We start from the raw sequence: 13,579 nt of genomic DNA, 5'->3' as shown, positions 1-13,579 counted from the left end.
TTTTATGATGATATTTGATTTAAAGAATGTGGGAGGCTGTGGAGTTTGGTGAGTTCTTTATAAATGTTGGATACAAGCCCTTTGTCTGATATGCCATTTGCAAATATCTTTTCACATTCCATTGGTTGCCTTTTAGTTTTGTTGATTGTTTCCTTTACAGTGCAGAAGCTTTTTAAACTTAATGAGGTCCCAGTAGTTCATTTTTGCTTTTAATTCCCTTGCCTTTGGAGATGTGTCAAGTAAGAAACTGCTGTGGCTGAGGTGAGAGAGGTTTTTCCTTGATTTCTTCTCTAGTGTTTTGATGGTTTCCTGTCTCACATTAAAGTCCTTTATCCATTTTGAGTCTATTTTTGTGAATGGTGTAAGAAAGTGGTCTAGTTTCATCCTTCTGCATGTTGCTGTCCAGTTCTCCCAGCACCATTTGTTACAGAGACTGTCTTTTTTCCATTGGATATTCTTTCCTGCTTTGTCAAAGATTAGTTGGCCATACTTTTTTGGGTTCAATTCTGGAGTGTCTATTTTATTCCATTGGTCTATGTGTCTGTTTTTGTGCCAATACCTTGCTGTCTTGATGACTGCAACTTTGTAGCAGAGTCTAAAGTCTGGGATTGTGAGGCCTCCCGTTTTGGTCTTCATCTTCAATATTACTTTGGCTATTTGGGGTCTTTGTGGTTCCATACAAATTTTAGGATTGCTTGTTCTAGCTTCAAGAAGAATGCTGGTGCAATTTTGATTGAGATTGCATTGAGTCTGTAGATAGCTTTGGGTAGTATTGACATTATAGCAATATTTCTTTTCCAATCATTGAACACGGAATGTTTTTCCATTTCTTTGTATATTCTTCAATTTCCTTTGTAAGCTTTCTAAAGTTTTTTGGCATATACATCATTTACATCTTTGTTTAGATTTATTCCTAGGTATTTTATGATTCTTGGTGCAATTGTGACTGGGATCAGTTTCTTTATTTGTTTTTCTGTTACTTCATTATTAGCGTATAAGAGTGCAACTGATTTCTGTACATTAATTTTGTGTCCTGCAGCTTTGCTGAATTCATGTATCACTTCTCACAGACTTTTGTTGGAGTCTATCAGACTTTACACGTATAATATCATGTCATCTGCAAAAAGTCAAAGCTTAACTTCATCTTTGCCAATTTTGATGCCTTTGATTTCCTTTTGTTGTCTGATTGCTGATGCTAGCACTTCCAACACTATGTTAAACACTTAGTCCAACACTAAGCAGTAAGGGTGGACATCCCTCTCATGTTCCTGATCTCAGGGGGAAAGTTCTCAGTTTTTCCCCATTGAGGATGATATTGGCTGTGGGCTTTTCATAAATGGCTTTGATGATGTTTAAGTATGTTCCTTCTATCCCGACTTTCTCAAGGATTTTTATTAAGAAAGGATGCTGAATTTTGTCAAATGCTTTTTCTATATGGATTCACAGGATCACATGGTTCTTTTCTTTTATTTTATTAATGTGATGTAACACATTGATTGATTTGCAAATGTTGAACCAGCCCTCCAGCCCAGGAAGGAATCACACTTGATCATGGTGAATAAGTCTTTTTAAATGCTGTTGAATTCGATTTGCTAGCATCTTATTGAGAGTTTTTGCATCCATATTCATCAGAGATATTGGCCTGTAGTTCTCTTTTTTTGCTGGATCTCTCTCTGGTTTAGGAATCAAAGTAATGCTGGCTTCATAGAATGAGTCTGGAAGTTTTCCTTCCCTTTCTACTTTTTGGAACACCTAGAGAAGGATAGATATTATCTCTGCTTTGAATGTCTGGTAGCATTCCCCAGGGAAGCCATCTGGTCCTGGACTCTTATTTGTTAGAAGATTTTTGATAACTGATTCAATTTCTTTGATGATTATTGGTCTGTTAAAGTTTTCTATTTCTTCCTGTTTGAGTTTTGCAAGTGGGCGGGTGCTTAGGAATTTGTCCATTTCTTCCAGCTTGTCCAGTTGGCATATAATTTTTCCTAGTATTCCCTGATAATTGCTTGTATTTATGAGGCATCGGTTGCAACAATTCCATTTTTATTCATGATTTTATCTATTTGGGTCATCTCCCTTTTATTTTTGAGAGGCCTGGCTAGAGTTTTATCAATTTTGTTTATTTTTTCAAAAAACCAACACTTGGTTTCATTGATCTGCTCTACATTTTTTTTTTAGATCCAGGAAAGAAATGGGAAGACATGAATAGACAATTTTCTAGAGGAGACATCCAGATGGCCAACAGGCACATGAAAAGATGCTCAACGTCACTCCTCATCAGGGAAATACAAAACAAAACCACACTGAAGATACCATCTCACACCAGTAAGAGTGGCTAAAATGAACAAATCAGGAGACTATAGATGCTGGAGAGGATGTGGAGAAATGGGATCCTTCTTGCACTGTTGGTGGGAATGCAAACTGGTGCAGCTGCTCTGGAAAACAGTGTGGAGGTTCCTCAAAAAATTAAAAATAGATCTACCCTATGACACAGCAATAACACTGCTAGGAATTTACTTAAGGGATACAGGAGTACTGATGCATAAGGGCACTTGTACCCCAATGTTTATAGCAGCACTTTCAACAATAGCCAAATTATGGAAAGAGCTTAAATGTCTATCAACTGATGAATGGATAAAGAAATTGTGGTTTTTATACACAATGGAATACTACTTGGCAATGAGAAAGAATGAAATACGGTCTTTGGAGCAACATGGATGGAACTGGAGAATGTTATACTAAGTGAAATGAGTCATAGAGAGAAAGACAGATACCATATGTTTTCTCTCTTATGTGTATCCTGAGAAACTTAACGGAAGTCTATAGGGGAGGTGAAGAAAAAAAAGAGGTTAAAGAGGGAGAGAACCAAACCATAATAGACTCTTAAAAACTGAGAATAAACTGAGGGTTTATGTGGGGTGGGAGGTAGTGGAGAGTGGGTGTTGGGAATTAAGGAGGACACCGGTTGGGATGAGCATTGGGTGTTGTATGGAAACCAATTTCAGAATAAATTTCATATTAAAAAATGTAAAAAAAATTAAAAACTAAAAATAAAAATAAAGAATGTGGGAGGTCATTCAAATTTCCAGGTACATTTGGAAAAGGAATTTAATACTTATTTTTAAAATCTTTCTAACATATATTGAATTATTCATGGGTAAAAGTATATTTGATCTGGGATATAAAATAGAATTAAACAGCAAGAAAGAGAATGAGAATGGCAAAATGTTTATAATTCTTAAAGTTGGATATTATATACATGGAATTTCATTGTTAATACTCTTTATACCTTTGGGTGTATTTAAGAATTTTCATAGCAAATAAAAGCAAAATCTAAAATATAGTTGTTTCAAGATTTTCACTAGTAGAGTTTAGTAAATGTAGTTTAATTTTCTTTTACTTGACTGAAGAAATAACCAGAGACCTATATACCCTAACCTTATTCATGTTATGCCATTTACTTATTCATACCACCCATTTTATGTAGATACTACTGAATTTTGCAGATAAGGAATTGAAAGTTGCGAATTTGTGGCAGGCATGTCTGACTACAAAACCCACTTGGTTCTGAATATCTCTACTTTAATAAAGACCTTCTCAAAACATAAGAGACTCATAAAAACAGAAAAAAAACTGAGGGTTGATTGGGGGTGGAAGGGAGGAGAGGGTGGGTGGTGGGTATTGAGGAGCACACCTGTTGGGATGAGCACTTGATGTTGTATGTAAACCAATTTGACAATAAATTTCATATTAAAAAAAGAAAATAAAACATGATATATTAATAAAATGCATAATCTGAAGAATTGCTAAACTTTAATGATATTATTACTTACACAAAAAATAAAGCATAGAGATGTAAACCTTAAAAATAAAAAGACCTTCCTCTCACCATGTGGGACTGGAGACACTAGTAAGTATGGGAGAGTAGACTACATGTGTCCTAAGATCTGTGATATATTTGTGTTTGGTTTTGTTTTTTATTAATTCCTTAATAAAATTTTTTGATCTTTTTTGTTATTCTGAATCATTAGTTTTATTCTCTAAAAAGCAGAGAATAACATTTGGAGTGCCTGGTTAACTCAGTCGGTTAAGCGCCCAACTTTGGCTCTGGTCATGATCTCGTGGTCCGTGAGTTTGAGCCCTACATCAGGCTCTGTGCTGACAGCTCAGAGCCTGGAGCCTGTTTCAGATTCTGTGTCTCCCTCTCTCTCTGACTCTCCCCTGTTCGTGCTCTGTCTCTGTCTCAAAAATAAGTAAACATTAAAAAAATAAAAAGCAGAGAATAACATTAAAGTTCAGGTCATAAATTTGAGAGTTAAAATCCAAGACAATATTTGAAGCATGCTTATACTAAACAGTTAGTTAATTTAGCTCTGCATCCAACTGTATTTTTTTTTATTTTTAAATCTAACAATAGTAGGCAGATTATTTGGATCATTATGAATTGAAATTTTATAAACACTGACAGGAAAATGTAAACACTGTCTCCATTAAAATGGAGAGGCACTCTCAAATTTGATATATTACTGAAAAGTATGACTTTATCCCCAAAGAGGTTGAAAATACTAAGTAGAATATGATCCAAATTTTCCATAATGAATAGATACTGTTTTGTAATTAAAAAAAGTCATTTTTCACAAGCAAATTGAAAGATATCCAATGCTCCTGGATTGGAAGAATCAATATCATTAATATTCCCATACTACCCAAAGGAATCTACACATTTAATATGATCCCTATTAAATACCATCTGCATTTTTCACAGAACTAGGTAAAATCAAACTAAAATTTGTATGGAACCACAAGAGACCTGAATAGTTAATTCAGTCTTGAGAAAGAACAACACCACTTGGAGGTATCATAATCCTAGTTTTCAAGATATAAGACAATGCTCTAGCAATCAAAATGGAATGGTAGTGGCACAAAAATAGACATAAAGATCACTTGAACAGAATAAAGAACCCTGAAATAAACCCACTCTTATATGGTCAATTAATCAATGACAGAGGGGGAGAGAATGTTCATTTCATGAAAAGACAGTCTTCAAAAATGATGCTGGAAAAACTGCACATCAATATGCAAAAAAATAAAAGGGACCACTGTCTTATACCATACACCAAAATAAACTCAAAATAGATTAAAAATCTAGATGTGAGACCTGAAACTATAAAACTCCTAGAAGAAACCTAGGCAGTAATTTCTTTGGCATTATCCATAGAAACATTTATCTAGATATGTAATCTCAGGAAGGGAAACAAGAGCAAAATTAAACTATTGGTATTACACCAAAATAAAAATTAAAAAAAAAAAAAACTTGTGCTCAGCAAAGAAAAATATCAGCAAAACAAAAAAGCAACCTATAAATGGAAAAAAAAATATATTTGCAAATGAGATATCTGATAAGGGGTTAATAACCTAAATGCACAAATAAATTATACAACTCATACAAAATATATAAAGAAAAATGGGCAGAGGGCTATACATACAAGCCCACAGCAAATATAGGCCACAGTGAAAGATTGAAAGATCTTCATCTAAGAAGATTAATAATACAGGGTTGACAACTTACATCATTCTTATTCAACATGGTACTTGACGCCATGACCAGAAATCAGGCAAGAAAAAGGGGGGTAAAATCCAAAACATAAAATAGTAAAGTTGTGTCTCTTTGTAAAAGACATGATCTTATATCCTGAAGACTTCACACATACACACACACTTGCACACACACAGAAATAATAAATTCAGTAATTTGGCAAGAAACAAAATAAATACACAAAAATCAGTTGTGTTTTAATGCAGTAATAGTGAACTATTAGAAAGTTAAGTAAAAACAATCCCATTAACAATAGCATCAAAAAGAATAAAATGATCAGGAATAATTTAAGACAAGAGGTGAAAGATTAATAAACTGGAAACTACAAAGACATTGTTGTAGGAAATTGAACAAAACAGAAATAAATGGAAAGATATACTGTGCTCATGGATTGGAAAAAAAAAATAAAATTCTCAAAATGTTCACACCCCTGAAAACACAAAAGACCCCAAATAGCTAATGCAACCTTGAAAATGAAAACAACAACAAAGAAACAAACAAACAAAAACCTGGAGTCACTGAGTTCTCTAAGTCTATTATAGTGATCCATAATTTTTCTTTCTCTATTTTGTTCAGCTTCATTATTTTTTCATTATTCTATCTTCCAAATCACTTATTCGTTCCTCTGCTTCTTCCATCCTTGTAGTCATTCACTAGACTGTTTCAAATCTCAGATACTGCATTTTTCATTTCTCATTGATTGTCTTTTAACTCTTTTTTTTTTTTTTAAATACACTTTATTTTTTAGAGCAGTTTTAGGTTCACAGTAAAATTGAGCAGAAGGTACAGAGATTTCCCATATACTCCTGCTTTCACACATAAACAACCTTCCCCGTTATCAATATCCCTCACCAGAGTGATGCATTTGTTACAGTTGATGAACCTACATGGATATGTTATAATCACGCAAAGTCCATAGTTTATATTAGGGCTCACTCTTGGTATTGTACTTGCTGTGGGTTGGTACAAATATAATATGCATCCATTATTATAGTATCATACAGAATCATTTCACTGCTCTAAAAGTCCTCTGCACTTTGCCTATTCACCCCTCTTTTGCAACCCCTGGCAACTACTGATATTTTTACTGACTCATAGTTTTGCCTTTTCCAGAATGTCATATATTTGGAATCCTATAGTATGTAGCCTTTTCATATTGGCTTCTTTTCCTTAGTATTATGCTTCTAAAGTTCCTCTGTCTTTTCATGACTTGATAGCTCATTTCTTTTTAGCAATGAGTAATATTCCATTGTCTATATATACCACAGTTTAGTTTCACTACCACCTACTGAAGGACATCTTGATTGCTTTCAAATTTTGGCAGTTATGAATAAAGCTGCCATAAGCATTCATGTGCAGGTTTTGTGTGGACATCAGTTTTCAACTTCTTTGGGTAAATACCAAGGAGTGCAATTACTGGATTATATGTTACAAGTATATTTAGTTTTGTCAGATGCCACCAAACTGTCTTCCAAAGTGACTAGGCCATTTTGCATTCCCACCAGCAATGAATGAGGGTTCTTGCTCCATACCCTTACCTGCATTTGGTGGTATCGGCTTTCTGGATTTGGGCCATTCTAATGGGTGTGTAGTTGTATCTAATTTTAATTTGTATTGTCCTGATCACAGATGATGTGATGCATCATTTCATATGCATATTTCCCATTTGTATATTTTCTTTGGTGAGGCATTTGTTAAGTTCTTTGGAACATTTAAAAATCAGATTGTTTTCTGAACATTGAGTTTTAAGAGTTCTTTTTTTTTTTTTTATAATATTCTTTTTTTTTTTATTTTTTAATATATGAAATTTACTGTCAAATTGGTTTCCATACAACACCCAGTGCTCATCCCAAAAGGTGCCCTCCTCAATACCCATCACCCACCCTGCCCTCCCTCCCACCCCCCATCAACCCTCAGTTTGTTCTCAGTTTTTAACAGTCTCTAATGCTTTGGCTCTCTCCCACTCTAACCTCTTTTTTTTTTTTTTTTTTTTCCTTCCCCTCCCCCATGGGTTTCTGTTATGTTTCTCAGGATCCACATAAGAGTGAAACCATATGGTATCTGTCTTTCTCTGTATGGCTTATTTCACTTAGCATCACACTCTCCAGTTCCATCCATGTTGCTACAAAAGGCCATATTTCATTTTTTCTCATTGCCACGTAGTATTCCATTGTGTATATAAACCACAATTTCTTTATCCATTCATCAGTTGATGGACATTTAGGCTCTTTCCATAATTTGGCTATTGTTGAGAGTGCCGCTATAAACATTGGGGTACAGGTGCCCCTATGCATCAGTACTCCTGTATCCCTTGGATAAATTCCTAGCAGTGCTATTGCTGGGTCATAGGGTAGGTCTATTTTTAATTTTCTGAGGAACCTCCACACTGCTTTCCAGAGCGGCTGCACCAATTTGCATTCCCACCAACAGTGCAAGAGGGTTCCTGTTTCTCCACATCCTCGCCAGATCTATAGTCTCCTGATTTCTTCATTTTGGCCACTCTGACTGGCGTGAGGTGGTATCTGAGTGTGGTTTTGATTTGTATTTCCCTGATAAGGAGCGACGTTGAACATCTTTTCATGTGCCTGTTGGCCATCCGGATGTCTTCTTTAGAGAAGTGTCTATTCATGTTTTCTGCCCATTTCTTCACTGGGTTATTTGTTTTTCGGGTGTGGAGTTTGATGAACTCTTTATAGATTTTGGATACTAGCCCTTTGTCCGATGTGTCATTTGCAAATATCTTTTCCCATTCCGTTGGTTGCCTTTTAGTTTTGTTGGTTGTTTCCTTTGCTGTGCAGAAGCTTTTTATCTTCATAAGGTCCCAGTAATTCACTTTTACTTTTAATTCCCTTGCCTTTGGGGATGTGCCGAGTAAGAGATTGCTACGGCTGAGGTCAGAGAGGTCTTTTCCTGCTTTCTCCTCTAAGGTTTTGATGGTTTCCTGTCTCACATTCAGGTCCTTTATCCATTTTGAGTTTATTTTTGTGAATGGTGTGAGAAAGTGGTCTAGTTTCAACCTTCTGCATGTTGCTGTCCAGTTCTCCCAGCACCATTTGTTAAAGAGACTGTCTTTTTTCCATTGGATGTTCTTTCCTGCTTTGTCAAAGATGAGTTGGCCATACGTTTGTGGGTCTAGTTCTGGGGTTTCTATTCTAGTCCATTGGTCTATGTGTCTGTTTTTATGCCAATACCATGCTGTCTTGATGATGACAGCTTTGTAGTAGAGGCTAAAGTCTGGGATTGTGATGCCTCCTGCTTTGGTCTTCTTCTTCAAAATTACTTTGGCTATTCGGGGCCTTTTGTGGTTCCATATGAATTTTAGGATGGCTTGTTCTAGTTTCGAGAAGAATGCTGGTGCAATTTTGATTGGGATTGCATTGAATGTGTAGATAGCTTTGGGTAGTATTGACATTTTGACAATATTTCTTCTTCCAATCCATGAGCAGGGAATGTCTTTCCATTTCTTTATATCTTCTTCAATTACCTGCATAAGCTTTCTATAGTTTTCAGCATACAGATCTTTTACATCTTTGGTTAGATTTATTCCTAGGTATTTTATGCTTCTTGGTGCAATTGTGAATGGGATCAGTTTCTTCATTTGTCTTTCTGTTGCTTCATTGTTAGTGTATATGAATGCAACTGATTTCTCTACATTGATTTTGTATCCTGCAACTTTGCTGAATTCATGTATCAGTTCTAGCAGACTTTTGGTGGAGTCTATCGGATTTTCCATGTATAATATCATGTCATCTGCAAAAAGCGAAAGCTTGACTTCATCTTTGCCAATTTTGATGCCTTTGATTTCCTTTTGTTGTCTGATTGCTGATGCTAGAACTTCCAGCACTATATTAAACAGCAGCGGTGACAGTGGGCATCCCTGTCGTGTGCCTGATCTCAGGGAAAAAGCTCTCAGTTTTTCCCCATTGAGGATGATGTTAGCTGTGGGCTTTTCATAAATGGCCTTTATGATCTTTAAGTATGTTCCTTCTATCCCGACTTTCTCAAGGGTTTTCATTAAGAAAGGGTGCTGGATTTTGTCAAAGGCCTTTTCTGCATCGATTGACAGGATCATATGGTTCTTCTCTTTTTTTTTGTTAATGTGATGTATCACGTTGATCGATTTGCGAATGTTGAACCAGCCCTGCATCCCAGGAATGAATCCCACTTGATCATGGTGAATAATTCTTTTTATATGCTGTTGAATTCGATTTGCTAGTATCTTATTAAGAATTTTTGCATCCATATTCATCAGGGATATTGGCCTGTAGTTCTCTTTTTTTACTGGGTCTCTGTCTGGTTTAGGAATCAAAGTAATACTGGCTTCATAGAATGAGTCTGGAAGTTTTCCTTCCCTTTCTATTTCTTGGAATAGCTTGAGAAGGATAGGTATTATCTCTGCTTTAAACGTCTGGTAGAACTCCCCTGGGAAGCCATCTGGTCCTGGACTCTTATTTGTTGGGAGATGTTTGATAACCGATTCAATTTCTTCGCTGGTTATGGGTCTGTTCAAGCTTTCTATTTCCTCCTGATTGAGTTTTGGAAGAGTGTGGGTGTTTAGAAATTTGTCCATTTCTTCCAGGTTGTCCAATTTGCTGGCATATAATTTTTCATAGTATTCCCTGATAATTGTTTGTATCTCTGAGGGATTGGTTGTAATCATTCCATTTTCATTCATGATTTTATCTATTTGGGTCATCTCCCTTTTCTTTTTGAGAAGCCTGGCTAGAGGTTTGTCAATTTTGTTTATTTTTTCAAAAAACCAACTCTTGGTTTCGTTGATCTGCTCTACAGTTTTTTTAGATTCTATATTGTTTATTTCTGCTCTGATCTTTATTATTTCTCTTCTTCTGCTGGGTTTAGGCTGCCTTTGCTGTTCTGCTTCTATTTCCTTTAGGTGTGCTGTTAGATTTTGTATTTGGGATTTTTCTTGTTTCTTGAGATAGGCCTGGATTGCAATGTATTTTCCTCTCAGGACTGCCTTCGCTGCATCCCAAAGCGTTTGGATTGTTGTATTTTCATTTTCGTTTGTTTCCATATATGTTTTAATTTCTTCTCTAATTGCCTGGTTGACCCACTCATTCGTTAGTAGGGTGTTCTTTAACCTCCATGCTTTTGGAGGTTTTCCAGACTTTTTCCTGTGGTTGATTTCAAGCTTCATAGCATTGTGGTCTGAAAGTATGCATGGTATAATTTCAATTCTTGTGAACTTATGAAGGGCTGTTTTGTGACCCAGTATATGATCTATCTTGGAGAATGTTCCATGTGCACTCGAGAAGAAAGTATATTCTGTTGCTTTGGGATGCAGAGTTCTAAATATATCTGTCAAGTCCATCTGATCCAATGTATCATTCAGGGCCCTTGTTTCTTTATTGACTGTGTGTCTAGATGATCTATCCATTTCTGTAAGTGGGGTGTTAAAGTCCCCTGCAATGACCACATTCTTATCAATAAGGTTGCTTATGTTTATGAGTAATTGTTTTATATATCTGGGGGCTCGGGTATTTGGCGCATAGACATTTATAATAGTTAGCTCTTCCTGGTGGATAGACCCTGTGATTATTATATAATGCCCTTCTTCATCTCTTGTTACAGCCTTTAATTTAAAGTCTAGTTTGTCTGATATAAGTATGGCTACTCCAGCTTTCTTTTGGCTTCCATTAGCATGATAAATAGTTCTCCATCCCCTCACTCTCAATCTAAAGGTGTCCTCAGATCTAAAATGAGTCTCTTGTAGACAGCAAATAGATGGGTCTTGTTTTTTTATCCATTCTGATACCCTATGTCTTTTGGTTGGCGCATTTAATCCATTTACATTCAGTGTTATTATAGAAAGATATGGGTTTAGAGTCATTGTGATGTCTGTATGTTTTATGCTTGTAGTGATGTCTCTGGTACTTTGTCTCACAGGATCCCCCTTAGGATCTCTTGTAGGGCTGGTTTCATGGTGACAAATTCCTTCAGTTTTTGTTTGTTTGGGAAGACCTTTATCTCTCCTTCTATTCTAAATGACAGACTTGCTGGATAAAGGATTCTCGGCTGCATATTTTTTCTGTTTAGCACACTGTAGATATCGTGCCAAGCCTTTCTGGCCTGCCAAGTTTCAAAGGAGAGATCAGTCACGAGTCTTATAGGTCTCCCTTTATATGTGAGGGCACGTTTATCCCTTGCTGCTTTCAGAATTTTCTCTTTATCCTTGTATTTTGCCAGTTTCACTATGATATGTCGTGCAGAAGATCGATTCAAGTTACGTCTGAAGGGAGTTCTCTGTGCCTCTTGGATTTCAATGCCTTTTTCCTTCCCCAGTTCAGGGAAGTTCTCAGCTATAATTTGTTCAAGTACCCCTTCAGCACCCTTCCCTCTCTCTTCCTCCTCTGGGATACCAATTATGCGTATATTATTTTTTTTTAGTGTATCACTTAGTTCTCTAATTTTCCCCTCATACTCCTGGATTTTTTTATCTCTCTTTCTTTCAGCTTCCTCTTTCTCCATAACTTTATCTTCTAGTTCACCTATTCTCTCCTCTGCCTCTTCAAGCCGAGCCATCGTGGATTCCATTTTGTTTTGCAATTCGTTTAAAGCGTTTTTCAACTCCTTGTGACTGTTCCTTAGTCCCTCGATCTTTGTGGCAAGAGATTCTCTGCTGTCCTGTATACTGTTTTCAAGCCCAGCGATTAATTTTATGACTATTATTCTAAATTCACTTTCTGTTATATTATTTAAATCCTTTTTGATCTGTTCATTAGCTGTTGTTATTTCCTGGAGATTCTTCTGAGGGGAATTCTTCCGTTTGGTCATTTTGGAGAGTCCCTGGAGTGGTGAGGACCTGCAGGGCACTTCCCCTGTGCTGTGGTGTATAACTGGAGTTAGTGGGCGGGGCCGCAGTCCGACCCGATGTCTGCCCCCAGCCCACCGCTGGGGCCACAGTCAGACTGGTGTGTGCCTTCTCTTCCCCTCTCCTAGGGGCGGGATTCACAGTGGGGTGGCGTGTCCCGTCTGGGCTACTTGCACACTGCCAGGCTTGTGTTGCTGGGGATCTGGCGTATTAGCTGGGGTAGGTAGGCAAGGTGCACGGGGGCTGGAGGGGCAGGCTTAGCTCGCTTTTCCTTAGGTGATCCACTTCAGGAGGGGCCCTGTGGCAGCGGGAGGGAGTCAGATCCGCTGCCGGAGGTTTGGCTCTGCAGAAGCACAGAGTTGGGTGTTTGCGCGGAGCGAGCAAGTTCCCTGGCAGGAACTGGTTCCCTTTGGGATTTTGGCTGGGGGATGGGCGGGGGAGATGGCGCTGGCGCCTTTGTTCCCCGCCAAGCTGAGCTCTGCCGTCCGGGGGCTCAGCAGCTCTCCCTCCCTTTGTCCTCCAGCCTTCCCGCTTTCCGAGCAGAGCTGTTAACTTATGACCTCCCAGACGCTAAGTCGCGCTTGCTGTCGGAACACAGTCTGTCCGGCCCCTCCGCTTTTGCCAGCCAGACTCGGGGGCTCTGCTTGGCCGGCGAGCCGCCCCTCTGCCCCGGCTCCCTCCCGCCAGTCCGTGGAGCGCGCACCGCCTCGCCGCCCTTCCTACCCTCTTCCGTGGGCCTCTAGTCTGCGCTTGACTCCGTAGACTCCCTTCTGCTAATCCTCTGGCGGTTTTCTGGGTTCTTTAGGCAGGTGTAGGTGGAATCTAAGTGATCGGCAGGACGCGCTGTGAGCCCCGCGTCCTCCTACGCCGCCATCTTCTGGACGTCTTTTAACTCTTTTATATTTGTGGTACGGGTCTCCCTGATGTCTTGCATGCTTTTCTCAAGCTCAGGGTTATCGTTATGATTCTTGTTTTAAATTCTGCATCAGACATATTATTTATATCTGTTTAGATTAGATCTCTGGCTGTGACCTTGTCTTACTCTTTCTTTTGGAATGAAGTTTTCTGTCTTGACATTTTGTCTAAGTCTCTGTCTTCTTTTCTGTGTTAGAAAACCCTTTTATATATTTCTTGTTCCTGAGAATAATGGC

The sequence above is a fragment of the Panthera onca genome, chromosome X (genome assembly GCF_046562875.1).
Source record: "Panthera onca isolate mPanOnc1 chromosome X, mPanOnc1 haplotype 2, whole genome shotgun sequence".
Classification (NCBI taxonomy): Eukaryota; Metazoa; Chordata; class Mammalia; order Carnivora; family Felidae; genus Panthera; species Panthera onca.
Note: the sequence above shows the minus strand (reverse complement) of the source record.